Source organism: Bombyx mandarina, chromosome 17, assembly GCF_030267445.1.
Source record: "Bombyx mandarina strain Sakado chromosome 17, ASM3026744v2".
NCBI lineage: Eukaryota > Metazoa > Arthropoda > Insecta > Lepidoptera > Bombycidae > Bombyx > Bombyx mandarina.
Window position 1 is genome coordinate 11,345,856 of NC_143223.1, and position 12,775 is coordinate 11,358,630.

The following is a 12,775-nucleotide window of genomic DNA, read 5'->3' on the forward strand; positions in this document are numbered from 1 at the left end:
ACCTGGTGTTAAGTGGTTACTGAAGCCCATAGACATCTACAACGTAAATGCGCCACCCGCCTTGAGATATAAGTTCTAAGGTCTTAGTATAGTTACAACGGCTGCCCTACCCTTCAGACCGAAACGCATTACTGCTTCACGGCAGAAATAGGTAAGGCGGTGGTACCTACCCGCGCGGACTCACAAGAGGTCCTACCACCAGTAAGATTGGTACACCGACGGTCCAAATTTTAATGTGTTCGGAACTTACCGTAAGCGAGATTCAGGCATCTGTCAAATATCAAATATTATGTTGTATAGCTACTGCCACACACGGTCTACCTAGTGGTTACTGAGCCCGTAGATATGACAAGCCGAATGCCGCCACCCACCTTGAAACTTGAGGTCTATTGTCTCAATTGTATACTAATTACCCTTATTACAATATCTACGGTTTGATTTTTATTACACGGTGTTATTCTTTCATCGCCGAAGCCATTCGTGAACATGCGTGTACTTTCTATTTGGATTACAAAAATTGGTATATGATTGCGGGATTTGAGCACTGAAGTATCATAGTAACATCAGTAATAGCATGGTTTTCGTGTCTCACAGATAATTTAATGCGAGCGCTGTGATTTAATGAATATTGATAACAGATTGTTTTTTAATCGGGCTAATAAATCTCGGTGACTTACAAATTACAGAAATAAGTCAAGGTAGAAAATAAAATTTGTATAGCACTGACCTTTAGAGCGCCATCTGATCAGAAACAAAGCTTATTGGCTATTGAGTTATAAAAGGAACATTAGCGGACGTGACCGCGACCCTAGTGGCTACTAAACTGGGTAACCCGATCTGTAGATCGCAAGCAGATTGTATCTTTCCTCTTATAACTTTTCTGTGGTATCGCCCATCTTTTTCCTTCTATACAAATTAAAATTAACTTTTGTATATCTGTCCCGTACGTTTCCCAACACCATCATCCGATGGTGATTCTATTTTGTACAGTTATTGGCGATCCAGGGAATGTTTTCGTCATAGTAGCATCAGCGTAACTGGTTGAAGTTTTTCATACAATTGACGATGATCATCGCGAAGCGTGAAGGGTTTAATTAGTTTTATAAATTTTATGTTTATGTTTTTACAAACGTTCATTAGCACTATCCTAAGATAGAAATTGTGTTGATACTAAAAACAAATATACGAAAAATATTCAACCAGAGCTTGAACGCTGAATATACATATAAATAAAATTGGAGTGTATGTTTGTGATATTGAAATAACCGCTTTTTACTACATGCATATGAATATATATATGATACATACACCGAAATATCATTTATTACAATTTTTGTCTGTCTATCGGTCTGTTTGTTCCGGCTAATCTCTGGAACGGCTGGACCGATTTTGACAGGACTTTCACTGATAGGTAGCTGGTGATTAAAGAGTAACTTAGGCTACTTTTTTTAGACTAGCTTTACCCCGCGACCCGCGGTACGACAATAACCGGGGGTAACATCGCGGGACTCAGACTGGGAATCGATCCTGTAAGTATATAGGTGCAAACGGTCAAGAATCACTAGCGTCTAATGAAGCGAAGGGACATATCTTTATCGTGCAATAGTATGCATTTATTTCATTACATTAGACAAGTGGGCGAAGCTCACCGCGCTCCTGATGGTATCTATATATTAATACGTGAAGTAAAAACTTTGTATCCCTTTTTACAAAAATTGCGCCGACGGAGGAGTATGAAATTTTCCACACTTAGAGAATATAGAGAAGAAGTGCACAATGCTAATATTTTTTAAAATAATGCATAAAAGATACATTAAATCAATAAAGAAAACATTACACACGCTACATACCATGTATTTGACGCACACACGCATGCATACTATTTATTGTCAAACTTTTGTTCTTGACGTCTGTGGTCAAATTGAGAATAGATTAAATATTGTTTGTCTTTATTAATATTTTGTTATAGTGTAGCCTTGGTGAAATTTGTGTAAAGTATAAAATACAATCATAATAGTGTACAAACTTACAATTCCAATTAATTATAGTCGAATTTCGACTACTGCGGGACCACTAGTTATAATTGATTACACAATGTAAATGCCACCACACACATTAACATACGATATAAAAATATCAATTGTATTTTAAAACCACTATGTTGTCATTTAAATCTACAAAATATGGAAAAGAGCTGATCTGAAAGCTGCTGTTTAGTAATATTGCTGCTACAGACAAATGATTACGAAGAAGCTATTGCTTAACGTAACCCTGGAAGCAAATTCGTATCTTCTGTTCGATAGCTATACCTAGTTAAGATATTCTGATCTAAATTTGTTGAACAATAATAATTTTTAAAGCAATATACGAATCTTAAACAACATCCAGTGACCAGGTAGTCAGCGGCTTGGCTCTGCCCCTGGCATTGCTGAGGTCCATGGGTGACGGTAACCACTCACCATCAGGTGGGCCGTATGTTATGTCAGGGGCAAAGCCAAGCCGCTGCCTACTAAAGGCTTAAAACTTCTTAAAAACTTCTAAACGCTTTCTTGCATTTTCATGTAAAAGCTGTTGCTCAGCTTCTTTAGCTCTTAAATCGGCGAGATCGGGCCGCTCGAGCGGACTACGTTTTGTCTATAAATAATTCCGGCAGCAACTCCCGGCGGGAAAAATTGAGGCAGGCGAACCTTCTTACTCGTATAAAGCCTCGAAGCCTCCGGAGACTTAAACTATCGTTTATAATTTACACGCTTGAAAGATTAATTCCGTCTATACGTGGACTCGAAGGGCCACGAAAAAAGTAATTTGCAGTAAAATCGTATTAACGCTTTATAGACTGCCACACAGCTCATGATGCTCGTATTTACTGATAATATACATCGAGGTGAGACCGGTCATAATTTGCCTCGGAATGAGAGATTCAAGTTTTACGGGTGTCTTTTTTGCTCGATGGAAATAAAAAAGTTACTGCCCTAGATTTGGGATGCGGTTAATACGGTATGTATACTATAAAAGTAGCAAAGTACCGAATCTGGAGTTTTAACGATTTAGTAGTCGTGGCCTAAAGGATAAGACGTCCGGTGCATTCGTGTTGAGCGATGCACCGGTGTTCGAATCTCGCTGTCGGGTACCAATTTTTCTAATGAAATACGTACTCAACAAATGTTCACGATTGACTTCCACGGTGAAGGAATAGCATTGTGTTATAAAAATTAAATCCGCAAAATTTTAATTTGCGTAATTACTGGCAATTTCTGCTGCCTTTTTCTGCCGTGAAGCAGTAATGCGTTTCGGTTTGAAGGGTAAAGCAGCCGTTGTAATTACACAGATCTTAGAATTTATGTCTCAAGGTAGGTGGCGCATTTACATAGCATAGATGTCTACGGGCTCCAGTAACCACTTAACAGCAGGTGGGCTGTGAGCTCGTCCACCCATCTAAGCAATAAAAGGAAAATTGAGGCGATTAATTTTGTAACGAAGAAAATAAATAAAAATTGATGCTCTTTCAATATTTGTTTGTTTAATTATGTGAACCAATTTTATTTTCAATCCACGATGTGAAGTTATGAATGATCCGATCACCAGTGGTGCAAGAAGCTTCTAGAATGGAAATCGACAAAATCATATTACTTGCTAACTTTAGTAGGCTTGTAAGGAGGTTTGAATACCCGACGTCCATGCAACCAGCAATGTAAAATATATTAACTAACCGTGGGCAATACGTCACATACATCAACTTAACAAATCAAAAATCTTTTTATAATATATATAACACGAATTTATGTAGGCATTACAATACTACGACTAGTTAATGGTAATTAAATCAGAGATAAAGCTCCCAGCAATTGGAAGACAATAAATCAATTAAAGGCGCCTAAGAATCTGCGTGGTAATTAAACTGATAGTCAGAAGCGCCACCTCAACGACAATATTTCACTATTAATTTTACTACATTCGAAACATCAGCAGTTTGCTACAACAGCTCAGTTCGCGCGTCTATTAAGCAATCTCACAGTCATTTTAATATGAGTCATAAAACGTAATTCATTTTGAAGATGATCCGATTTTTCATAAAGATAAATGTTATGTATTTTGTGTTAGTTCGCGAGGGACAGAGGAAGACATTAAATGTGAAATATGATCGTTCATGCTGATTGGCTTTCATGTTGCGGATGTATGTAAGTTGTTTTCCCATAAACGAGATACAAAACATTTATTTATTCGTAATGCAAAGACGGAATTATAAATGCCAATTACGATTTCATTTGTCGATTTTTTTATTTATTGATTAGCTGGGTAGACGAGCTCACAGCCCACCTGGTGTTAAGTGGTTACTGGAGCCCATAGACATCTACGACGTAAATGCGCCACGCACCTTGAGATATAAGTTCTAAGGTCTCAGTATTACTGCTTCACGGCAGAAATAGGCGGGGTGGTGGTACCTACCCGTGCGGACTCACAAGAGGTCCTACCACCAGTAATTACGCAATTTATAATTTTGCGGGTTTGATTTTTATTGCACGATGTTATTCCTTCACCGTGGAAGTCAATCGTGAACACTTGCTAAGTACCTATTTCATTAGAAAAATTGGTACCCGCCTGCGGGATTCGAACACCGTTGCATCGCTCGATACGAATGCACCGGACGTCTTATCCTTTAGGCCCCGACGACTTCAAAATGTGAAGAAGTCCGTGTATAAAATTGGACGTAATTCATTATTTAGCTTCTCATTATTTTTAATTTTAAAACTAAATTTCTATTATATGTTAAAAGACTATGCCTCCTGGTTTCACTCACTTTTTAAACATTATATTACTTTGGTACCCAAAATTGCCTCACTCTGCCGCCCTAATTATTATTTGTAGGCACCATGTCTGCGCATAAAATCAAATTGACGTGGTTCTTTTTAAGATACATAAAACAAACATACACAGTTTCGGATGAATATTGTACAAATTATATAAAATAAAAATCCATGTTAGCGTACAACGGCTTCCTGGGAAGCAATAAGATTTTATCTTCACTTAATCCATTAAAAACCGTATACGGTGGATAGGTAGTTATCGATGTGTTTTGTGTAATTTTTTTTAATTTTTGTTTTATTGCTTAGATGGATGGACGAGCTCACAGCCCACCTGGTGTTAAGTGGTTACTGGAGCCCATAGACATCTACAACGTAAATGCGCCACCCACCTCGAGATATAAGTTCTAAGATCTCAGTATAGTTACAACGGCTACCCCACCCTTCGAACCGAAACGCATTACTGCTTCACGGCGGAAATAGGCGGGGTGGTGGTACCTACCCGTGCGGGCTCCCAAGAGGTCCTACCACCAGTGATTACGCAAATTATAATTTTTGCGGGTTTGATTTTTATTACAAGATGTTATTCCTTCACCGTGGAAGTCAATCGTGAACATTTGTTGAATACGTATTTCATTAGAAAAATTGGTACCCGCCTGCGGGATTCGAACACCGGTGCATCGTTACATACGAATGCACCGGACGTCTTATCCTTTAGGCCACAACGACTTAACTGGACCGTTTTCTGTTTTGTACGTTTGGGCTTAAACTCTAGAATACAAAACTAGGGTAAATGAATTCCTGAGATTTTTTAATTTTTTTATGGCACAGGAGAATGAACCAGTTCACAATCCACTTAGTGTTGCCGGAGCCTATATACATCCCAAGGTGAATTTCACACCAGGCACGGTGAAGCCGGAATGTCCTCACAAAGGTGCTACTAGAAATAGGTAAAAAAACGATAGTACCTACTCGTGTAAACTAATACTGAAAATGCATCGTAGGACTAGTATGAAAATCGTAGTTTCGTCTCAATATGCATTGCCGGGCTATAACGGTATAATCGATATATAGCCATATATTGGCGGGCTCCATGGGGGTTTCCATACGATAGAGCAATGAAAACATGATTTAACATCGTCTACGTTGTAAGCTCTGTAGATAATAATAAATAATAATAATAAATAAATATTTACTAACAATCACGCCACGTTAACTGGTCCCGTGATAAGTTCGTAAAGAACTTGTTTTACAGGTACCAGATAACGGAAATAAATGTAAGATTTTTATTATACACATACATATATTTAATATACATCCATAACCATGGAAAAGACATTTATATTTATCATACAAATATCTTCCCTTGGCGGGATTCGAACCCGCGACCCCCTTGTGTAGTGTCCATGTCACTTACCACTACACCAGGCGGCCGTCATATTAGGCATGATTCATTAATGTATCATCATCTCATTCATAATATAAAATGTATGAGACAAAAACAACAAAACTTACTATCAATCTGTGTTCTGTAATCTTCTCGAGAGTACAAAGTTAACGACAAGGGGTTGGTATGGATCGCCATATTATCTAATCTCCAGTGGGCCTTGGAAATGAGCCAGACATAGATTAGCGAACCCCGAAGGCGTACAATTCGTAGCGGCTTCAAGTTCGAATCTTGAAATTGATAACATTGGTTCGTGTTTGAAACATCGCAAAATTATTCGTACCATATTTCAAAAAAAAAAAAAACCTATACTCTTGAATCATATTTAAAAATAGCATTCAATATCGAAAACTCAGTAATCGATTCTTGTTTTTTTGATAAATAAATAAGCGTGGTTTTTAATACAAATAATTCAACGTCATATTTTGTTCTGCGAGTCAAAACAGATTGGACAATGTATGAATGAATGTTCAATGGGTTATTTTAGAAAATTTTTGAGAGCTGTTGTAAATCACTCAATTTTGCTAAAACATAATATTTGGTCTTAAAGGAAACCGATCAACAACTTCGAGATCGCTAAAATCAAATAGGTACATAACATAGAAAACATAGTTGTTGAAAGTTCTTCCTGTTGCACATAGAATATAGGCGGAGACTGTTCTGGACAGATCGCCGCTTAAAATGTTGCTCTTAATTTATTATACAAAGGCAAAAAATCGCTATAGTGATTTTGTTTACTCGATGATTTTTGTACGTAATATACTTACATACTTACATTTAATATAAATTGAAATTAACACGAAAAAAATAATAATTAAGAAAGCAGCTCTAGAAAATTTGTTATTAAAATTTTTAATGAATAAATTGGTTTATTCTAATATTCAGTCAGATTTAGGTCTACTTTTTTCTGATGATAAAAAAGTAGTTCTACGCAATATTAAATTAGAAGGGCACACGAACACAAAATTGTAACTATACCTGTGACCTTAGAACTTATGTCTCAAGGTGGGTGGCGCATTTACTTTGTAGATGTCTATGGGCTCCAGTAACCACTTAACACCAGGTGGGTTGTGAGCTAGTCCACGCATATAAGCAATAAAAATATATTAGATAAACAACTAATATGAATGCCTTTGTACATATGCCTTTTTACATAATTTTCCTATTACTCTGTACTATGTCTTCTTTTTTGTGTTTACATAAATAAATCAACAAATAAATAAATGAATATACAACAAAAAAAATACCAAGGTTGGTTCCGTTACCAAGAACTAATATTCGGTTCGGTTTGCGTACCGCTTACTCGTAATTATATATTATTATATTTAATGATAATGATAAATGCAGAACCTCATCATCAGCGAGGGACTTTGAACGACGGTCACAGCAGGACTTTGTTTGGGATCTTTCATAATACTCCCTATTTTGTATTACATTTGCTATGAAATTTTGCAATATATCTGTTACCGGAACTTATTGTAAAACGGAATTGATTAAATGTAATTTAACCTTAAATAAATTTAGAAACATTCTCAATATATTTATTCCCATTTACGTTTATATTAAAAATCGAAGCTTTCCTATATACTACAAAACAGCTTGACCGTTTTTTAAAGAATTTACAGATATTCTTCAGATTTATCTAGCCTATGATTATGTGAAGTTTGGTTGGCATCGGATTAAAGTCCAATCATAGATCGGCCAGAAAACCCGGTCTGGTTCGACTAGTTTTTAGTGATATTAACTTAGTACTTAAATGTGTCTTCATTTAAGGTAGTCATCAGCTTAGCTTTAAATATGTTCATTATTGACAACAATCATATTTTCTCAGTTTAAAATCTACCAAAGGCTAGAAATGTGGAAGTAACAAAAAATAGAGTAAACCGTATATGTATATTTATTTAAACTAAGCAGTTCTTTATTAACTAATGTAATTCAGATCAATTAAAAAGTACATATCCGGTGGTAGGACATGGTGAGAGTCTGTACGGGTCTATAACACCGTCTTTCAATTTTTGCTTCAAAATAATCATGCGATTGGATTTGGTAGTTGAGATGTTTCACTTTTTTTTTAGAGGAAGATTCTAGAAGAAGTTCAATTGAATGTTACGTCTCAAGGTGGTCAGTGACATTGGAGCTGTTACTTCCTCGTCCTACAGTAAGCACTTGCCACCAAGCAGGTCGTAAGCTGTTGTAATTTACACTTGAACCCAAAAAAAGCAGTAACATTATTGTTCAAATTGTACATTAGTCATGGAATAAATACATTTCACGCATTACGACGAAATTCGGCGGTTGTTTTACATCCACTGTGTTATATCCTCACCAGTTTCCATTACATATTAATGCGGTACGTATCGGTACATTAATAATTACTTACGCAGTAAACTCCGTTTGGCTGAAGCCGAGTAATGTGCAGTTAAATTATTCAATGCACTGTCATATTTACGAGACGATATATTTTAGAGCCCTTATTTTCTAAAGCTGGAAGGAAATAGAAAAAACAGTTTCGCTCCCTTTCAGGATTTTACAAAAGCGCTGAATGCAACAAGTAAAGACCGCGCTGACTGAACGAGCTTTCTCAAGCTCGTTTTAATCACTGAATTTTAGCCTCAACCTGTTTTTTTTTTGTTTTTGCTTCTCTTAAATTTTATTAATCGTTTTAAATAAACTAATTAAACCATTTTTAAAATATAGTCATTTTTGTAATTAAGTTTATATAAAATAACAGCGACTTTCATGAGTATAATAAAATTATTATTTCGAAAAATATGTGATTCGTATATTTTTTTATTAATTTTAAATTAACTCTAGATAGTAAATAGTTACCTTACACAATTCAGTTTATACTTAAGATAAATAAATAAAAAATACATACCAAATAAAAAGTCGCAAAAAATTCCGATATGAAAGAAAATTCAGTAAACAGGAACGGGATACACTGTTAGTCACTAGTACACTACACTAGTTACAATGTGCATAGGTTCGTGATTCGCGCGTTGAATCGGGAACGCGCGCGGCGTCCACAATGGGCGGAGGCGACGATTGAACTGAATACCCAGGCAGGGTTCCCCGCCCTGCCTCCCCTGTACCTGTAACAGGTATAGTCCCCCATACATCCAGAACTAAGTAGCTGCTATTGATGGACAAATTGAATTGATTTTTGCGCACCCGATTACCGTGTATGCGCCTCCCGACTATTTTCTTCATATATGGATCCCGGAATCTGTTAGCGCTCGTAAATCTCGTGCTAACGATAAACATTGACTGGGCTCGCGGGATCTGCTGAAAAATCTTTCGATGCGCTACAAATAATTGCGTAACACCTAAATCAGTGTCGGTTCGCGATCAAACCGAAAGAAATATTTAAAATTGGACTAATAAAGTCCAAAGTTTTTTTTTACCCTAACACTAAAGTCATATACATTTTTTAATTGCATTTTACCATCTACATCTACCAATACATGAAAATCTTACATCGCTATAGAAGTTTTGAAATTATATTCCACGAAATTCGTGTAAAGTCGTACCATGAATGCACAATCCGAGCTGTAGAGAGCATAATTACATTCTTACATGCTCCGAAAGCTTGTCTCCCGAGAGCGGCTTTTTCGGAAAATACCGACATTCGACCATTCTACCGTTTTCAGGATTGAATGAATTTGATTATACAAGTTAACGTTCATCACCTTACACTTTATTTTTAATAAAAGTCTCTTGTTTTGCTTTTCAAATATTTAAACGCCACATTTTATGTTTAACCTTGTCCTTTTGCACCAATTTGGGTTTTAATTTGCTATCATAGTGAAAGATTTACAGATAGACTCCCAGTTTTCATGGTGTTTAACGGTTACTGAAGCCCGTAAATACTACAATGCAAATGTTATTGCCCAACTTGAGACATTGTGTGATGGAATTATTTCTCAATTAAATTTTAATAAAGGTGGGATTCCGTAGGCCACGGCATATCGCATACGACAGTGACGGATGGCTAAGGCAAATACTTTCCGGACGTCAGTTACCGTTGTATGGGTATTTAATGCGCAGAGAAAATGAAAATGTGGTCAAAAGGAAAGGGTCAAAAGACCCCGTATATTAAAGTAGATGGCCATTTTAAGTGAGGGCATTCTAAAAACACATGTCATAGCGTGCACTAAAAAACAATTAAGGGATTCGTTTTTTCTTCCTTCATAATAGTCTTGACAGAGTGGTCTTATTTGTTATATAATATTACTTTAGAGGAGGCAGTTTTATGGATCTTACCCCGCCATCTCTCTGCTAGACGTTATTCTACTGCACTGATTTTAACGAGGCCCCCTCTTATTAGTCCTAATTTGGTCTTGTTTCTCTAGATTATTTATACACATGGTAAATATATTTGAAGATTCCTGATATACTTTTATCGATGCCATCCTTCATAAAGTCTATCCAAAAGTATAGCAAGTACAATTTAAAAAAAAAGTATTTCCATGATGAAGTTGCAACACATTTTGTAAATTTCCACAACTGATATAAAGCGAACCTATACCGGTCGATGATAACGTTCTGCTCATCAATACTCTGAGAACTATTGAACTAATAAACACCATTCGCCCATTTACACACTTTAGTCAAAGAGCTAGTGATTCTGACTGGTGTGTAGTGTGTATCGGGTCATAGTTAGATTCAAAGCTGAAAACAGTATCTTTATAAAAATGCATCTAGCATTCTGGGTCAAGCCGTTATTATCTCAAATGTCTATATGTCCAACCCTCATAGCATAGGCGTATTAGTCTGGACTAATTGAATATTGGAAGTTTGTTTGAATTTTAATATTAATCACGAGCATCATCTGTGCAACAAAGTATATAATTAAGACAGCGTTTCTTCAATATGTTCCCGAGATTCTGAATTATATCATTGAGCTTGGCCAGGTGGTACCGCCTTATGAAATATTGTCCGCAATTTGGTGGATCCACATTGTTTTCCTCTGATTTTGGCTTCACTGTTACAAATTGTCTTATTTAGATAAGAGTTTCTGCTGAATAAGATAATATGATTATTAATATATTTATATATACATAGTGCATATATAATGCAAACTTAGAGTACATTGTGAGTATTGTGTAACTCATACCGTTACCTAATGTTATTTTTATTATGTCAGTCTAAGTTAGAAAAGATACAAATACGTTATTTTTTTATATAAATTTCGCTGGGTTGATCAACTCAGAACCCAGAAAGTCCTAAGTTGACACAGGACATCAGAATGTGAATGTTTTTTTAAATATTAGAATTATTATACGACAGTGACATACGAGTGCTCTAGGAATTGTTTGAGATGATACCACTGAAGTATGAAACCTAGATGATACCATCATTTTTTTAAACAATTAGCTGTCAACCAATTTAATTTGTGTTACGGTAGATTCTGAAATTGGTATTTACTTCAATTGTATATTTATGTTTCATAGGTATTCTAAGTATGTTTTATATGTAAATTGTTTATTCTTATTTATTTGTAAAGAAGCAAAATTATTATTACGTTACATTGTGTATTTGTATCTATATTTATAAATGTATATATATATATGTCGGTACGCGTCAGGGATGGCTGAGCGGTAGTTTCCGTCATCACTCGTATTTGATTGAACACAGTTTATAAAAAGTCAATAAAACCTTTTGAATAATAATTATTGAAACTCAACACACACAACTTTCACAATGACAGGATAAACCGACAGTTTCGTTGCACATACCGACAGACCGACTGACTGACTGACTGACTATCAGAGATTCACTGACTGAGACTGACGGAATGACTGTCTGATACGGAATGCCACGACTCTGTCCACGTACCGCCATTTTATACTGTGGCGTTACGGAGTCTACCCTTCATTTTGTGATATTTATCAAAACAAAATTTCATCATTTAAAATAATAATCAAAACCACCGTCTTAATATTACTAAAAGTCGTTATCCACGACAACTAAAAGTCGTTATCCACGACATATATATATATATATATATATATATATATACGTATGAAAAGAGTGTGTATCGGAGCGTTAAGATATGAGTGAGAGAAAACGGAAAGAAAGGAAGAAGAGAATGACAGACAAAATGACAGAGAAAAGGAAGATGGCGAAGACGGTTAAAAAATGAGCAAGGCGTATGTAATAAAAGTGTTTATTAATTTTTAAATTATTATCATAACAGAAGATTTTGGAACAGTGTAACTTTTATTTTATGAGCTGCGATCCCTATTCTACATGTATATAAGTGTCATCAAGGAATGCGATACTACGTCTAAATAGCTACAACAAAATGTTTTAATTAATATTTTACTTCAACTCGGTTTCGTTACGGTCTCTTTGAAAATTGACTTAATTAGTCGGAATATTAATAAAGCCTTATAGTGCAATTAGTCACTCAACAAAGCAGCTTACGCGTGGAAATTCAGGTACGTATTCCTTCACTGTATGGGGTTAGAATTCCGCATATTTGCTCAACACATTTCGACTAAACAAACACGTAAACATAATA

At 35.8% G+C, this 12,775-nt stretch overlaps 1 protein-coding gene across 1 annotated transcript in view; it reads right to left on the reverse strand.

Annotated features, from left to right (window-relative positions):
• The window catches only part of Ca-alpha1T (Ca[2+]-channel protein alpha[[1]] subunit T), a 183,117-nt gene extending 173,801 nt beyond the window's left edge, over window positions 1-9,316 (reverse strand). The window contains exon 1 of the mRNA XM_089734129.1: window positions 9,128-9,316. The gene's annotated coding sequence lies outside the window, so the exon portion shown is untranslated. The remainder of the gene's footprint in view (window positions 1-9,127) is intronic.
• Between the last annotated feature and the right edge of the window lie 3,459 nt (window positions 9,317-12,775).